At 41.6% G+C, this 22,743-nt stretch overlaps 1 protein-coding gene across 4 annotated transcripts in view; it reads left to right on the top strand.

The window, feature by feature from the left end:
* Positions 1–22,743, top strand: part of PALM2AKAP2 (PALM2 and AKAP2 fusion) — a 497,146-nt gene that overhangs the window by 180,055 nt on the left and 294,348 nt on the right. The gene's annotated exons all lie outside the window — the stretch shown is intronic.

Here is a 22,743-nt window from a genome sequence, read left to right as displayed (position 1 = left end):
TGTTCAAGCTGAATTTAGAAAAGGCAGAGGAACCAGAGATCAAATTGCCGATATTCACTGGATCATTGAAAAAGCAAGAGAGTTCCAGAAAAACATCTACTTTTGCTTTATTTACTACACCGAAGAATTGACGCTTTTGAAATATGGTGTTGGAGAAGACTCTTGAGAGTACCTTGGACTGCAAGGAGATCCAACCAGTCCATCCTAAAGGAAATCGGTCCTGAATAATCATTGGAAGGACTGATGTTGAAGCTGAAACTCCAATACTTTGGGCATGAGATACGAAGAACTGACTCATTTGAAAAGACCCGATGCTGGGAAAGATTGAAGGCAGGAGGAGAAGGGGACAACAGAGGATGAGATGGTTGAATGGCATCACTGACTTGATGGACATGAGTCTGAGCAAGCTCTGAGAGTTGGTGATGGACGGGGAAGCCTGGGGTGCTACCGTCCATGGGTCGCAAAGAGTTTGACACGATTGAGTGACTGAACTGAACTCTTCAATTTAAAAAAATATTCAAAATACATTTTCCTTAAAAATGGTTTGGATTAGAAAAATAAATTCTCAGAATTACAAATGAATGAATAAATAAATAACTTTAAATTTAAAGAAGAAGACAAGTTATTCTCAGTCCTGGCTGGACATCAGAATTGTCTGTACTTCAGTCACAGTTCAAAGGCATTAATTCTTCGGTGTTCAGTTTTCTTTATATTCCAGCTCTCATATCCATACTTGACTACTGGAAAAACCATAGCTTAGATTAGATAGATCTTTGTCAGAAAAGTAAAGTCTCTGCTTTTTAATATGCTATCTAGGTTGGTCATAACTTTTCTTCCAAGGAGCAACTATCTTTTAATTTCATGGCTTCAGTCACCATCTACAGTGATTTTGGAGCCCCCCAAAATAAGTCTGTCACTGTTTCCACTGTTTCCCCATCTACTTGCCATGAAGTGATGGGACCAGATGCCATGATCTTCGTTTTCTGAATGTTGAGTTTTAAGCCAACTTTTTTACCCTCCTCTTTCACTTTCATCAAGAGGCTCTTTAGTTCTTCTTTGCTTTCTGCCATAAGGGTGGTATCATCTGCATATCTGAGGTTATTGATATTTCTCCCAGCAATCTTGATTCCAGCTTGTGCTTCCTCCAGCCCAACGTTTCTCATGATGTACTCTGCATATAAGTCAAATAAGCAGGGTGACAACATACACCCTTGACACACTCCTTTCCCGATTTGGAACCAGTCTGTTGTTCCATGTCCAGTTCTAACTGTTTTTTCTTGACCTGCATATAGATTTCTCAGGAGGCAGGTAAGGTGGTCTGGTATTCCCATCTCTTGAAGAATTTTCCACAGTTTGTTGTGATCCACACAGTCAAAGGCTTTGGCATAGTCAATAAAACAGATATAGATGTTTTTCTGGAACTCTCTTGCTTTTTCAATGATCCAATGGATGTTTGCAATTTGATCTCTGGTTCCTCTGGCTTTTCTAAAACCAGCTTGAACATCTGGAAGTTCATGGTTCATGTATTGATGAAGCCTGGCTTGGAGAATTATGAGCATTACTTTACTAGCATGTGAGATGAGTGCAATTGTGTGGTAGTTTGAGCATTCTTTGGCATTGCCTTTCTTTGGAATTGGAATGAAAAGTGACCTTTTCTGGTCCTGTGACCACTGCTGAGTTTTCCAAATTTGCTGACATATTGAGTGCAGCATGTTCACAGCATCATCTTTTAGGATTTGAAATAGCTCAACTGGAATTCCATCACCTCCACTAGCTTTTTTCATAGTAATGCTTCCTAAGGCCCCCTGACTTTGCATTCCAGGATGCCTGGCTCTAGGTGAGTGATCATACCATCGTGACTATCTGGGTCGTGAAGATCTTTTTTGCATAGTTCTTCTGTGTATTCTTGCCACTTTTTAATATCTTCTGCTTCTGTTAGGTCCTTACCATTTCTGTCCTTTATTGTGCCCATCTTTGCATGAAATGCTCCCTTGGTATCTCTAATTTTCTTGAAGAGATCTCTAGTCTTTCCCATTCTATTATTTTCCTCTATTTCTTTGCATTGATCACTGAGGAAGGCTTACTTATCTCTCCTTGTTATTCTTTGGAACTCTGCATTCAAATGGGTATATCTTTCCTTTTCTCCTTTGCCTTTCACTTCTCTTCTTTTCTCAGGTATTTGTAAAGTCTCCTCAGACAACCATTGCCTTTTTGCATTTCTTTTTTGGGGGGATGGTCTTGATCCCTGTCTCTTGTGCAATGTCATGAACCTCCATCTACAGTTCTTCAGGACTCTGTCTATCAGATCTAATCACTTGAATCTATTTCTCACTTCCACTGTATAATCATAAGGGATTTGATTTAGGTCATACCTGAATGGTATAGTGGTTTTCCCTACTTTGTTCAATTTCAGTCTGAATTTGGCAATAAGGAGTTAATGATCTGAGCCACAGTCAGCTCCTGGTCTTGTTTTTGCTGACTGTATAGAGCTTCTCCATCTTCAGCTGCAAAGAATATAATCTATCTGATTTTGGTACTGACCATCTGGTGATGTCCATGTGTAGAGTCTTCTCTTGTGTTGTTGGAAGAGGGTGTTTGCTATGACCAGTGTGTTCTCTTGGAAAAACTCTATTAGCCTTTGCCCTGCTTCATTCTGTACTCCAAGGCCAAATTTGCCTGTTACTCCAGGTATTTCTGGACTTCCTACGTTTGCATTCCATTCCCCTATAATGAAAAGGACATCTTTTGGGGGTGTTAGTTCTAGAAGGTCTTGTAGGTCTTCACAGAACCGTTCAACTTCAGCTTCTTCAGCATTACTGGTCAGGACATAGACTTGGATTACTGTGATATTGAATGGTTTGCCTTGGAAATGAACTGTGATCATTCTGTTGTTTTTGAGATTGCGTCCAAGTACTGCATTTTGGACCTTTTGTTGACTGTGATGGCTATTCCATTTCTTCTAAGGGATTCTTGCCCACAGTGTAGCTATAATGGTCATCTGAGTTAAAGTCACCCATTCCAGTCCATTTTAGTTCTCTGATTCCTAAAATGTCAACGTTCACTCTTGCCATCTCCTGTTTGACCACTTCCAGTTTGCCTTGATTCATGGACCTAACATTCCAGGTTCCTATGCAATATTGCTCTTTTCAGCATTGGACTTTACTTCCATCACCAGTCACATCCACAATTGGATGTTGTTTTTGCTTTGGCTCTATCCCTTCATTCTTTCTGGAGTTGTTTCTCCACTGATCTCCAGTAGCATATTGGGCACCTACCAACCTGGGGAGTTCCTCTTTCAGTATCCTATCTTTTTGCCTATTCATACTGTTCATGGGGTTCTCAAGGCAAGAATACTGAAGTGGCTTGCCATTCCCTTCTCCAGTGGACCACATTTTGTCAGAACTCTCCACCATGACCCGTCCATCTTGGATGGCCCTACACGGCATGGCTCATAGTTTCACTGAGTTAGACAAGACTGTGGTCCTTTCCACAAGGCTGTGGAATTGCCTGTAGTGCATTTAAAAATTATGAGTTGCTGGATTCCATGATGGTGTACTCAGTAGAGATTACCCTCGCCCCAGGAGACTTTGCCTTCATCTCATTGGCTAAAACCTAGCCACATGTCTACTCCAGAGAAGCTGCTGGCAAAGGAGACAGGGTTGTGAAGATTCATCCCCTGGAGCATTTCCTTGCTCTCCTAGGAAATGCACTGTGGTTTCAGCATTGCGCGGTGTACCATGGAGTGTAAAAAATTCACTTTAAAAATAACAAGAAGAAAGAAAAAGGTCTCTGCCTTCAAAGACCATATACTATTCCCTTAAAAAGCCCAAACATTGTAGAAAATAACAGGATAACTAATTCATACAGGGCAAGAGGAGTAGAACCAACCTTTATTAAGTACCTACCTAACCAAATGTGGAGTACTTCACATTGTCATCTTTTTTAATCCTCACTTCAATCTTATGAGCTCAGTCGTGTCCATGACCTTTTACAGATTAAAAAACTGTAAATTCAGAAATTTCAGGGCATTTGAATTGTATTCCTTATCTAGAATATGGTAAACTAGAATTTGTGGGTTTTTTTTTTTTTTTTTTTGGAATCTAGATTGGTTGATTTGTTAATTTTGTTTTGTCATGGCAATCTACCAGGTTGTCTTCTAATTAATAAGGAGATATCTTACCCTCATCCCAGCTTTCCATGTGACATGACCAAAATGCCTTCTATACCTGTACTTTGAATTTATAGGACAGATATGGAGTGGCCATGTTTATTTCCTCAGGATGAACCTGTGCATGAAGCTTCTTGAATCAGAACAATATTGTAAAGTCTAGTTCTGCTCATCAAATGTCAGTCAATGATTTATTGACAGGCCAAAGAAGTAATCTGTTCATGTGAGTTTCTCTGCACTGTTTCTAAATCATTTCAAGCCTGCTCTGTAATGTAAGAATGATAGGTGTGCAATAACTCTATCTACTGGTGCAGCTATACTGTTAACCAGAGTTTTTTGTTTGACTTTCACCATGATTTCACAAAATGGGAATTCATTTCATAAAGAAGATGAGTTCATACAGAGAAACTGCACTTTGGGTTTTCTTAAGAGATGGTGATTCTTGTGACATTGATCTCATGGGCTCATGTTGTCTGATCTTATGGAAAGAATAATATCTGTATGTGAATCAATAATGGAAAGGGAACAGAGTAACTCTTCAGAAATAGACCTAAAATAAGCTCAATTTATGGTGATTTGAAAATGGATCTTGAAAGAGTCTTTCCAAAAGGTGATGATATAGTGATGGAATGTAGAGCTTTTTCTGTCAATGTACTCTTTTTTCCCCCAAATTATTGAGTTAGGTGCAAGAAATATGATTCATTTTGTAATGCTTTAGTTATCGATTTCATAGAAGTTTATTTTCTGCTTCAGCTCTTGTTCATAGCCACTAACACACAGAAGAAATATTGCTTGCTTATTTAAAGAATTTTTTAAGATACAAAAATTCCCTGTGATTAAACTTACTTATTTGTATAGGCTCTGCTCTCCCTGAGATGTCCACCTCATTTCTCCACTGGCCTGGAGAGCACAGACCCTGTTGTATCACCTCCCCTATAAGGCCCTATGGCCATCCTCTTTCACAATTCCATCTTTGATATTCCATCCAAATGTGTCTTGTATCCATAACATTTAGTGTGTTTGTTATCTCCTTAACCTGCTTTTCTCAACTAGATAGTGAGCACCTTGAGGACTAGGAGAGTGACCTGTTTGTCTTAATTTCCCCAGCACCCTGCAGCAAAGAGCGTGCCACATTGTAGGTGTCTATGCCAAATTTAATTCAAGGAATCTTGGGACTGCCCTGCTCACTGTGGAGAGGGAATAGAAGCTGAGGTTAAAAGTTTTCCACTTGCCCCAGCATTCTGGGGTCAAAATGTATGAAGGTTTTTCTGGTGCACACACAGAAGTCATTCATTTCACAGTTTTAAAATCTGTCCTGCTCCTTTCTCTCCCTCTTTTTAAAAAAATCCAAGCTATACATCTTGTATCCCGGCCAGAGCATCATTTAGAGTGTGCTCAAGCAGTTTTTCAGTGTCCTTGATTAAGGTCTCAGGACTGAGATAACCAGTTTTGCTTGGTAACCCTGTTCACTTATAAAAATCTATCCTTCGATCAAACATTAATTTTTATGAAAAGAGGCAGTACAAAATAAACCTTGATTTAGAATTTGAGCATGCAGACATTTAACATTAAGTGAGTTCAGTTAAACAAACAAATAAAAAACTGAAAGAAAGGTGAGACTGAGAGAAGGAAAAATAATGATCTATTTGAATAGTGTGAATGATTCTTTGTGAGCTTGTGTCCTGCCTGGTCAGTATGAGGTAGAAGATGGATACATTTGCTGAAATCTCTCCTAGTCTCTGTTTATGATTTTAGTGTTTAAAGATGCAAGTATCTTTTTCATTCTTCTCAGCTCCTAAACAACAAGCCAGCTTCTTTATCTGATGGTCAAACAAAAAGGCGATGGCTTGGCTCATAGTAGGAGGAAGAGGCGATTGCATTGAATTCCATGTGAGACACTGCTGCTAGATGCCTTATGGATAATTAATGGATTCTGAAGGATAATTTTAATGAATTTCACCTTATACACAGACTAGAAACAGACGATGACATTCTTGGAGACACAAAATTTGTTGTCTGGATAGACTTTAGGGTTGGCAGGTTTTTTGAACACTCTGTGTGTGTGGGTGTATGTATGTGTGTGTAGGGCTGAAGGGAGGTCAGGTCTGTTGACCAGATCAGGGGCTGGTGCTCATGTTTGATCACCAAAACATCTCTAGGCCTAGGATTCTGATCTTGGTCCAACTGCTGGCTGAGGTTGAGCAAAGACTTTTCATGCCTTCCTTTCCTGTAGTGGTCAGAGAAAACTGTTAAGGAAAAGGGAAGAATATGCAATGGTTTCAGCTAAGCAGCAGTTCCATTTAATAAAGGAATGGAGTTTGTTTATTTAATTTGAATGGAAAAATCTTGGCCAATATTTCCAAACCTGGGTTGGAATAACAGAATGGCCTTGAGGGAAAAGGAGAGAGGATAGAATGCTTGGTTTTTAGTGCCTGCTGGACATTGTGTGCTGTGTTTAATTACATGACAGTCCTTAGTGGAGGGGACAGCTCTCTCCATTGGGCCAGCGTTGTGACTGGAGTTCAGGAACCCCTGAAGGTCACACAGTCAGTATTGACAAAGTCTGGACTGGAACCCAGGTCTGTCTCAACCCAAAGTCTATACTTCCTCTCATTGCAGCTCTTAAAACTGGCACAAGATGAAGGCTGATGGAGACTCCTGGGCACTACCCCAGATTTGGGTGGAACATCGGGTTTAGGGGTTATATGTCAGGAAAAGGAGTGGATTGTGAGTCTTTGGGTTCCCAGAACCTTGGAAAGAAAACCTGCTGATGGAATTAGGAGCTGTTCAGTTGGAGGGGAGGTGTTCAGAGTAGGGTTTCCAGTGACGTCATTTCTTTCCCACGGGTGACTATACTCTCTCCCGACAACACGTACGTGTACAGGAGTGTTCACACACATGTTCATGTACAGGAGTGTTCACATATATGTCAACATACACACACTCACATACAGGGCATGTATTTTTGCCCGTTCTTCCTTCCTTGCCCCATCTCCAGCCCATAGCCATGGGTGCCTCTCTGAGGCTGAACCTCGTCCTGTATTAGGGTGTTCACAGGTAAGAACTCTTCCCCCAGGGTCCAGAGAGTGCACCTCCTTCATTTTTAAGCCTCCCCTCCCCCACGGCTCCTGACCTGATGATTTGGGGTAACTTTTGACAAGTTAAATAAACCATCACTTGACACCCTTATGCTACTGTCTGTCCAGCTATATGGATACCTGTCAAATGAAGCTGGGTAACTTTCAAAAAAATCACAATAAAAACAGTCCCAGCAAAGCCAGTTCCCTGAAGGAGGCTGACATGCTTTCGATCTTCTGGGAGTTTTCTGCAGGCCTTGAGATAATGGGCTGCTTTCCGGACTTAGCACAAAATTAGTGACAGACGCAGTTAGAAGAACAGAATAAAGATGCCTAAAATTATGCAAGCCCTTTTAGTTGTTTATAATTGATATGCCCAGCATTTCTTGGTAATTACTGGAAAACATTGAGCTTTATAGTGCTTAATGTCATCAGTCCATTTCTCTGATGAGCCAACTGTCTTAGGCAGTATAGAACACTAACTTTTAAATTGCCAAATTAGTTATTTTTTGTCTTGGTAGAGAAAATAATTGAAAACAACCTCATTTAGGGTGACTGGAGCTGTCAGTTAAATTTAAAAGGCTAATTATTTTTAAGCACTAGAGCCTTACAAATTTGAAAGCCACAGACTGGAAGCCAACCAACCACCCAGGGTATAAATATTTCCTTTGGGGGGAATACTGACAGATTCTTTCTACGTCATTCTAACTCCAGTCCCCCACCTCCATTCACTGGCATGAAACATAGGGAAGCCTCCCTAATTGGCAGCGCTGGACAAGTGTAAAGATTTGGTGCATGCAGAAGCAAGACTCTGGTCTTCTCATGGGATCTGGCATTTGGGCTGTTTGGGCTGCATGGAAGGTGCTGGAGATGGTTCAGGCTTGAGATTTGCAAGTCTCACCGCCTAAGTTTGAATCCTGGTTCATTCACCTGCTGGAGTATAAAGGGGGCCAAGTTACTTAGTGTCCACAAGCCTCAGTTTCAGTATCTGTGAAATAGGGATGACGGTAACCATGCTCACTTCCTAAGGATGTTGTGTTATGAGGGTTAGATCCATGTCGGCATGCGGCACAGGGTTGGACTCATACAAGGCACTCAACCGAAGGTTAGTAGCTCTCTGGAACTTTCTTACTTAGTCTCAGGCTTACACAAGTCCCTGTTTCCTGCCTAACAATAATCCAAAGCCAATTTCCATGTTTGAAAGGAATGTTAAAGTTAAGAAAATTATACCTAGAAACTGAATTTCTCATTTAATTTCCATGCCTTCATGGAACGACCCAGACAGAAAAGACTTTCACAAATACATATTTCTGATCCAGAAACTTCCCCAGCACTAGTGATAAAGCTTTTACAAGCCCCACATTTCCTTGATCCCAGTGAAACCATTTCTCAGTCAGAGATTACATGACACAGTTCTGATGTGTTTCTCACATGATAAGAGCTTGTTCAAAATTGCTATTCCTGAACCCCCTCCCTAGACAGGCGTTGTGGAGATATTCATTGTGATGCTGGACATGAGTAGACGACTTTTTGAGATATTCTCCTCTAGGCCTTTGGGTTCCTTCCAGACCTGCAAAACCTGCTGTCCTTGGGGCAGGTGCCCTCTGGTCTTCAGGCCAGGGTTGTTACCCAGCCAGCACGCTCCACTAAAGGCAAAGTGACTCACCTTTTAAAATCAGCTTTTTGAGCACCTGCTGTGTGGTAGATGCCATGATGGGCCTGGAGTTTATAAAGATGAATTCAGCATGGCGTGTGCTGATATAGATCTCCCAGTCCGGCTGAGGATCCCCAGCAGAATGGAAGTCTTTTTGAACTCAACACTTACCTGTACTCATATGGAGTGTCCCATGAGTTTTGAACTGATTTGACATGTTGCTTACTTCATCTACAAGTTATTCATTTTAAACACCCATTTTATTCATATTCCTTAATGTACATGTTAGTTCAGTGGTGCATATTGTTTTTCATTGTTATTCAGTTGTGTCTGACTCTTTGCAATCCCATGGCCTGCAGCACGCCAGGCTTCCCTGTCCTTCACCATCTCCCGGAGTTTGCTCAAACTCATGTCCATTGAGTCGGTGATGCCTTCCAACCATATCCTCTTTTGCCCCCCTTTTCCTCCTGCCCTCGATCTTTCCCAGCATCAGGGTCTTTTCTGATGAGTCAGTTCTTTGCATCAGGTGGATGAAGTATTGGAGCTTCAGCTTCAGCATCAGTGCTTCCAATAAATATTCAGGGTTGATTTTCTTTAGGATTGACTGGTTTGCATGTAGACTGTGCTAATCTATTGTTTGTATGTATTCAGGTGGTACATACTAAAAATATTTTACAGAAAAAGGAGTGTAAAAAAAAATTGAAGACCACTCTGATGTATAATAAATGTACAGGGCGGGTTGGGAAGATCCCCTGGGGAAGGGAAAAGCTACTCACTCCGGTATTCTGGCCTGGAGAATGCCATGGACTGTATAGTCCATAGTTGCAAAGAGTCAGACACGACTGAGCAACTTTCACTTCTGGTACACATCACATGAGGGCCATCAGTGTTGATTTTCCTCCTCTTCCTCCCTGGAATGGAGTCCATAGTACTTAAGTGAACCTTGCTGATGAAAGAGGAGTTGTTGGTTTGATTTTTGCATCTAAAGCTTATGCTACCCTAGGGCCTGTCCCCACCCCAGACAGACATGTGGAGCTCCAAACATTTGTAGGAGCCAGGATGAGACCAGCTGGCTGCCTGTGAATGGCTTTCTTCTGTCACCACTGCACGGCTGTCACGGCCCTGGCTTCCACCCACCAGACACAGCCAAGAAGCTGCAGCGAAGATTCAAAGCTGCAGTTCTGGATCCCAACAACCACACCCCGTGCTTTTGTGACTTGTACACAGAAACTACATTTTTCAGATTTTGGGTCTGCTCCTCCAACTGACTCCTGACTGTTCATGTGTGGGTGAATCTGAACATGGGATTCAGTCACTCCTGTCACTGTTAAGAGCGAATCTCAGTAGCTAACATTTACTGGGTGCATCGTATGCCCAGCCTTCAGCTAAGCACCATTCCAGAATTATTTAATTTTCACAACAATCCCGTGAAATCAGTTCTTTTACTAGCTCTGTTTTACACACCAGCAAACTGAGGCCTAGAGAAGTAATTTCACTCAAGGAAAGTAAACAGAAAAGGGAAATGAGAAAGCCAGCATCTCACTGGCCCAGGAGCCATTTCCTCCTCTTTCAAAGCCCATCGTGTAAGTACTGAAGGGGAATGCCATCCTCAGTCATTGGATAGAAAGGCACTAGGTGCAGTGTGGATCCGAGATTGAATTCTGGAGTGGAGAAAGAACATTAGTGCAAGAAAGGAGGGGTCTGGGCTGGGAGGGAAGCTCATGGCACCCAGGCGAGTACCTACGATAATAGGGACCTGCCTCTAGAGGAAGCGAAGTGAGCAGCAGGTTGGTGTCCCTCCTGGCTGCCGCAGAGACCAAAGAAAAAAGGTTTCCAGTGGGGCTGCCTCCTTGGTGAGCATCCAGCATCATACGAGAAGTCTCTGACCATTGTGGTTCTTTCTTGCCTGAGTCTACCTCTGTTGGCTGGCCTGCACCAAAGGGAGGATGCTGATGTTAGAATGGAGAAGGCTCCACACCCAGCTACCCTTATCACCAAAGTCTTGGGTTTGGGGAAAACCCAGCGAAGGCTCAGAGACAGAGCTGGGTGCAAATACCTGCACCGTCACTTCTTCCCCATGTGCTCCAGGCTTTCACTCATCTGAGCCTTAGCTTCTTCCTCTGCAAAGTAGGGACCATGCAACCTTCTTCTGTGCTGCAAGACTTGAAAAACACCTGATAGTTCCAGGTGCACTTATCACTCAGTGGGAATCCTCTCCCTAAGTCCTTCCTGATCTCCTTTCCTCTAGGTATAAGGAGTGCACCAATCCAAGACTCGTGAGACCTTGTATTTCTGTTTCCTTTCCCTGTGGCTTACCTACATAAGCTAAGCCTGCCTAGCACCACCAACCACCTCAAATGCACACACAACTTATTGATCAGACTTCAGTCTCCTAGAGCTCAATAGCAGAACTCAGGAATGACTGGTTCTTATATACATAAATTTTTGCTTATATATTTATTTAGGCTGTGCTGGGTCTTCGTTGCTGTGTGGGCTTTTTGCTAGTTGCAGCAAGTAGGGGCTGCTCTCTAGTTGTGGTGTGCAGGCTTCAGTAGTTGTGGTTTTCAGGCTCTGGAGCACAGGCTCAATAGTTTTGGCACATGGGCTCAGTTGCTCTCTGATATGTGGGATCTTCCACACCCAGGTATCGAACCTGTGTCTCCTGCATTGGCAGGCATATATTTTACCACTGAGCCACCAGAGATGCCTGGCATGATTGAGTGTTGATACTTGGAGCCAGGGGTCTGCAAACTACAGCCGTTGGCCAGATGGAGAACAGCCATGCCCATTTATTCCTGTATTGTGTGTAGCTGCTTTTTTGCTACAAGGGCAGAGCTGAGTGTTACCAAGCCATAGATGGGGTCTACTTATCCGATGACTATTAAAGCCATCTACTGATACTGGGTTGTGGCGAAGAAAAGTGTAGCATTTATCTCAGGGCCATGCAAGAATGGGCAACTCATGCTCCAAAAACCTAAACTCCCTGATGACTTTCAGGGAACCCCTCCTTCTGACTAGTTGGTGGGGAGGGAACAGGGTGAAGAGTTTCAGGACTCTTCAATCATTAACCTTCTGGTTCCAACCAGTTCAGGCCTACGTGCTGGTGGTCAGCATGCCCTTAACTTCTTCCACCTGGTGAGGTTTTAGTATCTGCAGAACAACCCAAGGACATGACTCAGGGTATTATCTATAGCCCTTGAGGAGGGATTAAAGGTCCTTGACTTTGTTTATGGTTAAACCATTATTATTTTGTCTTCCTTGACTGTTTTCTTTTGTTTCTGTTTTGTTTTGTTTTTTTTACTTCTCTGATTAAATTTTTCTTCTTGGAACTTGAGGATGGACTAGAAACCTAAAGCTTTTCTACCAATGAGAGGTGGGGGACACGGTAGGGTGTGTTCTCAGGAAGGCCATGCAGGGTCCTGTGGGTTTTCTCAAGCAGTGACAGAGACGGTGAAGCCAAAAATATTTAGTCTGTGGCTCTTTACAGAGCAAGTTAACCAACTCTCAAACTAGAGGATAGAGGGATGTAGGCTAGAACATGGACTCCTCGTAAAAGAGAGAAGGAGTGGAAGGGAGATGGGGAAGGGGAGGGTGGGAGAGAGATCTCAGAGTTTTCGCAAAGCCCTTTCTTCCCTAACAAATGCAGTGCCCTATCGAACTTTCGCTCTCTTGGTACCAATGCCCTATTGGTACCTTTAGTCCTCTGCTTGAAGGCGGGAATCTTCCAGGGGTCAAAGGCAGGGGCCAGAGCCTCGGGACTCCCAGCTGGCACTTGTTAATAACTCTTTAGGGAGGCAGGCATCTCAACATGAGCCTACACATAAGGCACCAGCTGGAGATTGCACATAGACACCTTCCCCATTAAAATAGATCAAGAAATGACTATTTGGCATCACTTAATATAATCTTGTTTCTTGGATAGCAATTTTCTTTTCCAAGTCGGTTGGCTTTCACATGTCAAAAAAGCAAATGAGAAGTAGGACTATGTAATAAGAGGGGTGCCATTTGCCAAGTTTGTGATGTCCCATTCTTGCACTGTTCCCCTCCTCCCCGACTCATTAAATTAGATCATTATCGGCGTGCGTTCTTCAGTCTTTTTTTTTTTAAGACATTCAAAGTTATAATTGTTAAAAGTTATTAAATGTTTTTTGATCAGGAACTTGCCTGAAACAAATGCCGTTAAGACGCTGGAAAGTGTGGGAACAGAGGAGAAGGATAGGATGGTCCACTTGTTCACTATATGTAGGGTATCCCAGGGAGGCTGAGTCAGTTCAGAGAGACCCATGGGCCTCCCAGGCCCTCACTAGAGCTGATTCCCTCTCCCTGTCTCCAGCTGTCATCAGTCACCAAAGGAGACCAAAGAGGGACCCTGTGAGCCTTTGGAGGTACATGTGGGATCTATCACCTATAATTCAAAGCTAGTTGAAGACCTACTCAGGCCATATTTATTGCTCTTTCTCAGCCCTTGCAATTGTTGTAAGTGGAGCCTGCATAGAACAAACCTGTTCTCAGGGATAATCTTTTTCTTAACTGTTGTCTTTCTGAATTTTGATATTTAGTGTAGCATTTTAAAGTACACAATGTGTTTACCTGAAATCAAAGCCAGATTCCATTTGATCTTCATCTGAGGTGTTTTCTGTGATTCGGTATCCAACCTTCCACCTCATCCCTTCTGACCTGGTTAATCATTCATGACGTAGGGTAGAAACGGTCAGCTAAACTAATCCTGAGAACGGGCATGAGGGGAGGGAGAGAGACAGGAGATACCAGCTGATAAGGACGATAAATCCTACAATAATAAAGCAATGTTGACTCTTGAAAGCCACGTGATCAGAACAAGCTCTCCAAGGCCTATGTCAAAACCCCCATCAACCTGTGGCTGAAACCCAGACTCCGAAGAGCAAAGGAAGCAAGGACATAATTGCTAAAATAGAAAAATGACCGACCCAGTGCTATCTTCTAAAATTTAACCAAATAGCTTATTTCAAACTGATGAAGAAATAGCTCAAACCAGCTTAAGCCATAGGAACTGCTTATCAGCCTGGACCATGAGATTACCACATGCCCAGCAATGATTTTCCACCTCGGCTGACGTTAAAACTTCCTGGGAGCATTTACAGCTTCCTCCAATGCCCAGAATGATAAAATCAAAGTCTCTGGAGGTGGGGCCTGGGCTTGGTACTTTTCAATGTTCCTCTTGGGTGATCTTAATGGTCCTCTAGGGTTTTGCACTGGGGGAAGAATTAAGGTAAAGTGTGGTGGCATCCAGCTGCTCATGCGTGTTGAGAACTTGATGAGACTGGAATTCAGATGTTAATAATGGGGTCAGGGCACCACTTAGGCGGTATTAACAGCCAGAGATCTTGCATCTTGCCCCAGATTGCAGCCAGAACTCTGGAGGGTTCCCCAGGGAGATAGGCGCATCGGGGATAATGGCAAAGGGAGAGCAAAGTTCCCCTTGATCCTGAGCCAGACTTAGGGGGATCCCAGCCTGCCTGCCTGCCCTCCATGCCTCTTTCATGGCAGATCGCGGGTAAGGCCAATGTGGCTAGAGTGGGAAGGGAGGAGGAGAAAGGGACAAGGTGAGGGGCACGAGAAAGGCAGGCAATGGACCATGAATGGGCCTGCTTTGATTTTATTTCAAGTGAAAAGGGGAGTCATTGGGTGGTTTGTAAGATGTCATCTTATTTAACCAATTATTTGCTGTTTTGATTTTTTTTTTGCTCTTGCATATAGCTCTGTATTGAATGTTCTTTACAAAAATCTTCAAACATATTGAAGAGCATTTCCTCTAGTAAACTCTGATAAAGTGGATCGAAACTTTTGAAATAGCCTTCTGGAAAGACAATTTATAATTCCAACAGAATTATACTTTTATAACTATTCATTATAATTCTGACAGATTACAGAAAGGGTCTTTTGTTTCACACCCTCCCCAACACAGAACACATGATACTTTAAAATATACTTTGGTGGGGTGGAGAGAATGCATTTCATAGGTGGAAAGTGACACCTCAATCCTTAATTTGTATTTCTTTGTTTATTAAAAATGTTGAAGATTCCCCCTATATTTTGTTCTTTTTCCTGTATTGAACTGTTTATATCTTTCTTTATAAATCATATTGATTTGTAAGAACCCTTTATTTACTACAGGTCTTAATCTTTTGACATATATATGTTGCAGATATTTTTTTTCCAGAGTGGCACTTGCCTTTGAGTTGCTATCTGTGGTCGGCACCATAAAAAGCAAAGCTTTAATTTTTATGTAATGAAGTGTATCAGTTTTGTTCTTTGTGGTTTCCTTCTTTTTTATTCTTTATTAAATGTTTTTACATTTTAGGTCTGTGTTCCATTCTGTCATTCTTTGTATATGGTGTAAGATATGATTGGTTGTTGTTGTTGGTTTTTTCTTTTTTGCATAGAGATACTCAAGTTTTCTAATGCCATTTGTTGTTCAGCACTGCGTGGCATGTGGGCTCTTAGGTCCTTGACCAGGGATCAAACCTGTGCCCCCTGCATTGGAAGGCAAAGTCTTAACCACTGGGCCACCAGACTTCTTCCTGTGCTTTGCTTTTAAAGGCCTTTTCTACCCTAAAATCAGATAGTCACTCTGTTTTCTCATGTTTCCAGTTTTTACATTGCTTTAGTCCATCTAGAGATGATTTTGGTAGATGGAAAATTTTGTATTTTTAAATCATGAAGAATAGCAACAACAGCAGAAGGAGTAGACCCTCTTTCATTATGGATAAGTGGGCACAACTTTGCTATGAGATAACGCTAATATTAACAGTGCAAGGAAAAGATGTACAAATTTGGTTCCTTCTAGAAAACTGATGGAGTCATAACAGACTTCTGTTTATGAGGTAAAAAATCATTTTGTAAACCTGAAAACATAGAGTAGTGGTCTATGATAAGGACAGATAACCCAAGTGTGTTTTAAGAACGGCTTACAGTTATTAATAAGATGACAGATATTTGCTTTCATTTAAAATGCCCCTGGGTCACTAAGGATAGGACTCATAAGGGGGGAAAGCCATCAAAACTCTTATTAGTTGCTTGAGTCCTGTTTTTAAGTCAGATTTATATTGTTTAAAATACAGAGAACGTGTTTTGAAGAGGGTAGTTTGGACCTGTTAAAGTTTTAAATGCTCAAATTCTTTGACACAGCAGTTGTACTGCTGGAAATGTACCCTATGGATATTGTCAAAAAGTACATATATGTAGAAGATTCATTGCAGCCCAGTTTATAATAGCAAATAAAACACTGGGAACCACCTAAAATCTGTCAACAAAAGACTGGTAAAATAAGTTAAGGGACATTTGTGAAATACCATGTGGCAGTTACAAAAGTGGTGGTGGGGACCCAATTGGGGAAAATGGCATAGAAAAGGTAAGCTGAAAATAGGACACCTATGGTATGATTGCTTTTATGTAAAGAATAAAAGCTCCATATGGATAATAGGTTGATAGACTCGTATTTTTTCCCCAAGTCGGATACATACAAAGTCTAAAGGGAAAGAAATTGATGGAGATGGAGTGAAGGGAAATTCAGCTGTTCATTTTATTTCTTTGTATACTGTCTAAATTTTCCTACAAACACATTAGTTTGATTTATATTATATTTTTAAATGCTATATTTATCTGGGAGATACAGATATTCTCCTGAGGTCGGTATCTAAAGAAAACAAAAACACAATTGGCCAAAGTCATAAAAGGTGTGTACCTCTCTAAAACTATGCTAATCTTCTGGAGTTCGCAGTCCTTGGTTGTTACCAGAATCCTGCACATCACGTTGTCTGTTTCTCTGCATCCTACTTCATTTCACATTTGCCATCACCATAGCTGGATTCAGTTTTGGCCCAGCCCCTCTGCGGTCCCTGTGGGCGGCTGCTCAGAGGCCTGCAAGGAGCCAATGGGAAAGTTGCTTATAGCGAGGTCCAGACAGTAGTCCCGCCTACTTCCTGTGGCGGGATCTTTCCTCCAGGCCTCGCAGCGCCTTCCTAGGATTGGACCGTCAACTTAATGGGCGTCTTTGCTCCTTTCTCTTCCTGTCATCTAATTTTAGGGAGATATATTCAGATACCGAGAAGCCCGGGTTTAGAGAGTTTTCATGATCCCAATGTGGTGAATTGAGCGCTTTCCCGGCTGCTGCCTCATTGCAAGTAGTCCCTCTGCAGTGAAAAGGGAGGAGAAATAGTCTGCATTTTCTCGCCTTATCATTTAGTCCCCCAGAAATGTCTCCCAAAGGGATTAAAGTAGAAGACTATATTGGTTCACCAGGCGTTTCCGAAGGGTCCAGTCCAGCCTGGACCTATTTGTTTGGAATTGACAGATGCTCCCAGATTTTGTAAGAGGCTTCCTGTCTTAGGAATGGAAGGATTTGACAGCAGAGTGTTTTGCATTTTCAACATCTCATTTATTCTGGAAGCTTTGGGCACACAAGCATTAAGATGGTGAGAGAATGTGTTTCATGTTTCCTGTGTGGAGCTAAACAAGTCTTAGCTGCCAACACACATCTGTGTTCATGATAAAGTGCCCTGAGTCGGATCGTCTCAGGTTCAACCCCTGCTTGGCTACTTCTTGGCTCATGATCTTCAGTAAGTTTACTTACACTTGCCAAGCCTTGACTATTCTCTTTCACAAAATCAAGGATATTGAAGGTACCTACCTCAAAGTGCTCTGAGGGTTAAATGAAAAACTGAAGGGACATGTTCCTTAGAAGGATGCCTGGCTCATAGTAAGTAGTGCCTGTTGGCCATCTGTATAGCTTCTTTACAGAAATGTCTATTTAGGTCTTCTGCCCATTTTTTGATTGGATTGTTTGTCTTTTTGATATTCATTTGTATGAATTGTTCATATATTTGGGGTATTAACCCCTTGTCAGGCACATCATTTGCAAATATCTTCTTGCATTTCATAGGCTGTCTAGCACATGAAGTTGGTCTCCTTCAGTTCAGTTCAGTTCAGTCACTCAGTCGTGTCCGACTCTGTGCAACCCCATGAATCACAGCACGCCAGGCCTCCCTGTCCATCACCAACTCCCAGAGTTTACTCAAACTCATGTCCATCGAGTCGGTGATGCCATCCAGCCATCTCATCCTCTGTCGTCCCCTTCTCCTCCTGCCCCCAGTCCCTCCCAGCATCAGGGTCTTTTCCATTGAGTCAGCTCTCCGCGTGAAGTGGCCAAAGTATTGGAGTTTCAGCTTCAGCATCAGTCCTTCCAATGAACACCCAGGACTGATCTCCTTTAGGATGGACTGCTTGGATCTCCTTGCAGTCTAAGGGACTCTCAAGAATCTTCTCCAACACCAGAGTTCAAAAGCATCAATTTTTCGGTGCTCAGCTTTCTTCACAGTCCAACTCTCACATCCATACATGACCACTGGAAAAACCATAGCCCTGACCAGACGGACCTTTGTTGGCAAAGTAATGTCTCTGCTTTTTAACATGTTATCTAGGTTGGTCATAACTTTCCTTCCAAGGAGTAAGCGCCTTTTCATTTCATGGCTGCAATCACCGTCTCCTTAGCATCATAGAATCCTAGAATGGGAGGAGCCATAGAGCAAAGCTGGTCCAACTTGCTCATATGACACATGGAATCTAAGATCCAAAAACAATAAGGGGTTTGTCTAAGTCACCCATGGGTGAGTGGCAGATCTTCTACCTGAAGCCAGCCGTCCCGACTCCAAGTTCAGTACTCAAGTGGCTTCATGGTGGGAATAACACAATTGGTTGAGAGAGGTGATAGGAAGACTGTCTTCTGCATGTGAATCTAATTATGTTATTTCTGGCATTTGGGACTTGCTCAGAGTTGTCTTCTAGTCTCTTTGTACAGAAAGTACTCAGTTTTTTTCCACCACAGTGGGCTTATCACTACCATATCAAGATGCAGGTTTGTTCCTCACCAGAGCTGTATCAGACTCCTTTCCTTCTTGGTAGCTAGAGAAGGATGCTAAAGGGAAGCACTCATAGCACAAAGAACCGTTTTTTTGTGTGTGTAGTTACATTACAGTGTTGTGTTAGTTTCAAGTGTACGGCAAAGTGGTTCAATTATACACATACATATATACTTCAGACTCTTTACTTTTCAATGATAAGTTGTTATAACATATTGAGTGTAGTTCCTTGTGCGATACAGCAAGTCCTTGTTGTTCACTTACTTTGTATTTAGTAGTGTGTGTATGTTAATCCCAAACTCCTAATTTATCCCCCCTGCCCCCACATCCTCTTTGGTAACTATAAGTTTGCTTTCTATGTCTGTGAGTCTGTTTCTGTTTTGTAAACAAGGTCATTTGTATAAATTGTTTTAGATTCCGCACATGAGTGATATCATATGATATTTGTCTTTCTCTAACTTATTTCACTTAGTATCAAATTTTTTGTAGGTTATATTATGACCATTAAAGCAAAAAGGTAGCTATATGTTTAAACAGTTATTTAAAGAGTAATGCTATGGGCAGACCCTAAAAATAGGCTTAAGGTATAATTCATGTGGCTAGTAGAGTATCTACTAAAGACTTTAAACTGAAACTCGCGTGTGTTGTGCATTTGACTTGCCACTAACAGGCTAGCAATAGCAATTACTTGGTATAAGTAATAACAGTTTTACATCCAAATTCTGTAAGATGTTTCTTACAGTTTTAAATATTATTTTATTCTTTCAAAAGCCAGTGGTGAGGACTTCTCTGGTGGTCCAGTGGTTAAGAGTCCACCTTGCAATGTGATCCCTAGTCCAGGGAGATTCCACGTGCCTCGGGGCAGCTGAGCGCATGTGACACAACTGCTGAGCCTGTGTGCTGCAAACTCGTGAAGCAGTGAAGACCCACTGCAGCCAAAAATAAAGTATTATTTTTTTTTTAAAAAAGTCATGAAATTTGAATTAATCTATGTCTTCTTCTCCTATTTAAAATTCTTTCTTTATAATATCTGTTAAAAAACGATACTAAACAAGCACTTCCCTTTCTTACCAGTAGATGGTAAGCCCAAGGCCAAGTAATCAGGTAAGTAAAGAAGTTATGTAAGTGGAAGTGCTAATCAAAACTAAGCGATGAGGAATGAATAGAGCTGTAGGATTCACTACTCCATATGGTGATGTTGAAGGTTGGATGAGTGCATGACGAGGCAGGACAGTGTGATTACAGGAAATCTGAATTGGCCTTTTGACCAAGCCTTTTAAACTGACTCTAGATTCTGTTACTTAGTTTTCTGATCTTACATACCAAGTTAGTTTTCAGTATACACAACTATGAACCCAAGAGCCAGTTTATTTACTTTACAGTGGGTGGACATTACAGGGAGCTTAACAAGGGTTATCTCTCCATTTAGGTAACTACTTTCAAAGCCTGAATATAGTCAAAATCCTATTGGGTGACCTTAAAGTCAGAGCCAGGAGAGAGGGTCTCTTAATATCTAATGGAATTGAGATCAGATCACTGATTTCTAATGGAGATGTGTCTTGCTGAGCAAATTCATCATTCAAGTTAGCTGGGCAGACAGCTGTACTGGGCTGAGTGGGCACCTCTTTGATTGTTTTATCCCTTATCACTCAGGTTCTCAGTTTCCAGACTGACCACCTTCCTTTCTTCCTGAGACATATAAATGACATTGGTTATGCAGTAGAATGATTCTGCAGCAGAATTAAATAGGGAATTATAATCCAACCATGAGTGAGATGGCATTCTGTAGTTTAATTCTCAGAATGTCACCTTATACTCTTTTTTATAGGATAGTAATATTCTAATATACATTTTATATATATGTGTGTATATATATGTATCAGCCATAAAGAATAATGAAATGATGAATAATGTCATTTGCAGAAGAATGGATTGACCTAGAGATTATCATACTAAGCAAAGTAAGCCACAGAGAGAAAGACAAATATCATATAATACCACCTATATGGTGGTTCAGATGATAAAGGATCTGCCTGCCATGTGGGAGACTCAGGTTTGATCCCTGGTTCAGGAAGATCCCCTGGAGAAGGGAATGGCTACCCACTCCAGTATTCTTGCCTGGAGAATCCCATGGACAGAGGAGCTTGGCAGGCTCCTCTATATCACAGTCCATGGGGTTGCAAAGAGTTGAACCCAACTGAGCAACTAACATACACACACACACACACACACATATGTGCAATCTAAGAAAAGAAAGGATACAAATGAATTTATTTATAAAATGGAAGTAGACTAACAGACTTAGAAAACTAACTTATGGTTACCAAAGGAGAAAGGGGATAAATAGGAGTTTGAGATGAACATAAATGCGTTCCTAGATATAAAATAGATAATCAACAAGGGCCTACTATATGGCACAATATTTTGTAATAACATATAAGAGAAAAAAATCTCAAAATGAATATTTTATATATATATATATATATATATAATGGGGCTTTCCTGATAGCTCAGATGGTAAAGTGTCTGCCTGCAATGCGGGAGACCCGGGTTCGATCCCTGGGTCAGGAAGATCCCCTGGAGAAGGAAATGGCAACCCACTCCAGTACTCTTGCCTGGAATATCCCATGAACAGAGGAGCCTGGTAGGCTACAGTCCATGGGGTCACAAAGAGTCGGACACAACTGAGCGAGTTCACTGTCTCTCATATATTATGTAGCTGAATCAATGTGCTGTATACTTTGAAAATATTATAACATGACATTTTAAATCACCTGTACTTCAATTTAAAAAAAAAAGTCACCTTCTTAGCATAACCTGTGTAAAGCCTGACAGTAATTTAATTTCAGCATGGAGCATGTTCAAAGAAACACAGTCTAGTAGACAAAACTCCTGTATCCTTATGGGCATCTTTTGGAGAATGTTAAAGGTGATTCACTTCATAAGCCACAACAATATATCTGAAGATTCTCTCTCCCTTGTATTTTGGCCTTAATATCTCAGCTTTCTTATTTATAAATTCTTGAATTTTAAAACTGTACCCCCCCCCCAAAAAAAAACTGTCCCCACTCCTTTCGGTTCTTCTTCTGTCATCCCTTCTCTCCTTTTTTCTGTCTTCAATTCCCCCCTCTATCTAGTATATTCCCTCTTCTCTATCCAAGTGCAAACTACTTAATACCGTCTGGTTCGTACATTTTTTTGGCACTCTACTTTCTCCTTGGATGTTGCATCACCAAAGCCTAGGAACCAGCTAGCCCACAGTCACTTACAGGCCTGTGTGATGGAGGGGAGAACAGAGTTGCCTTAAGCTCACAGTGGGAGGGGTCAACACAGAATTTGCTTTCTCTAGCAGTATAAGGAGAAGAGGTTGCAACATTTCAATTTGAGCTTATTTTCTTTTTAAAAATTTTATTGAAGTACAGTTGGTTTACAGTGTTATGTTAATTTCTGCTCTACAGTAAAGTGACTCGGTTATACATATGTATTTTTTCATATTCTTTTCCATTACGGTTTATTAGGATATTGAATATAGTTCCTTGTGCAATACAGTAGGACTGGGTTATTTATCCATTCCATATACACTAGTTTGCGTCTGCTAACCCCAAGTTCCCAATCTGTCCTTTCCCCATTCCCCCTCCCACCTGGCAACCACAGGTCTGTTCCCTCTGTCCCTGATTCTGTTCCTGTTTCGTAAATAAGTTCATTTTGTCACATTTTAGATTCCTCAGATCAGTGATATCATATGGTATTTGTCTTTCTCTTTCTGACTTACTTCGCTTCAGTGTGATAAACTCTTGGTCCATCCATAACATATTTCCTGTTTTCCCCTCATCAAAATTCTGGGATATCTTAGTGGCAATAGTACCTTGAGGAGGACTTCTGGTTCCTGCCCACTGCTTTGCCCTGGAGCTTGAGGTATCAGCCCAAGCCAGAATGGCCCCCAGCAGA

This window comes from Dama dama, chromosome 16, assembly GCF_033118175.1.
Source record: "Dama dama isolate Ldn47 chromosome 16, ASM3311817v1, whole genome shotgun sequence".
NCBI classification, from domain to species: domain Eukaryota; kingdom Metazoa; phylum Chordata; class Mammalia; order Artiodactyla; family Cervidae; genus Dama; species Dama dama.
Note: the sequence above shows the minus strand (reverse complement) of the source record. Positions and strands in the feature narration are given on the sequence as shown.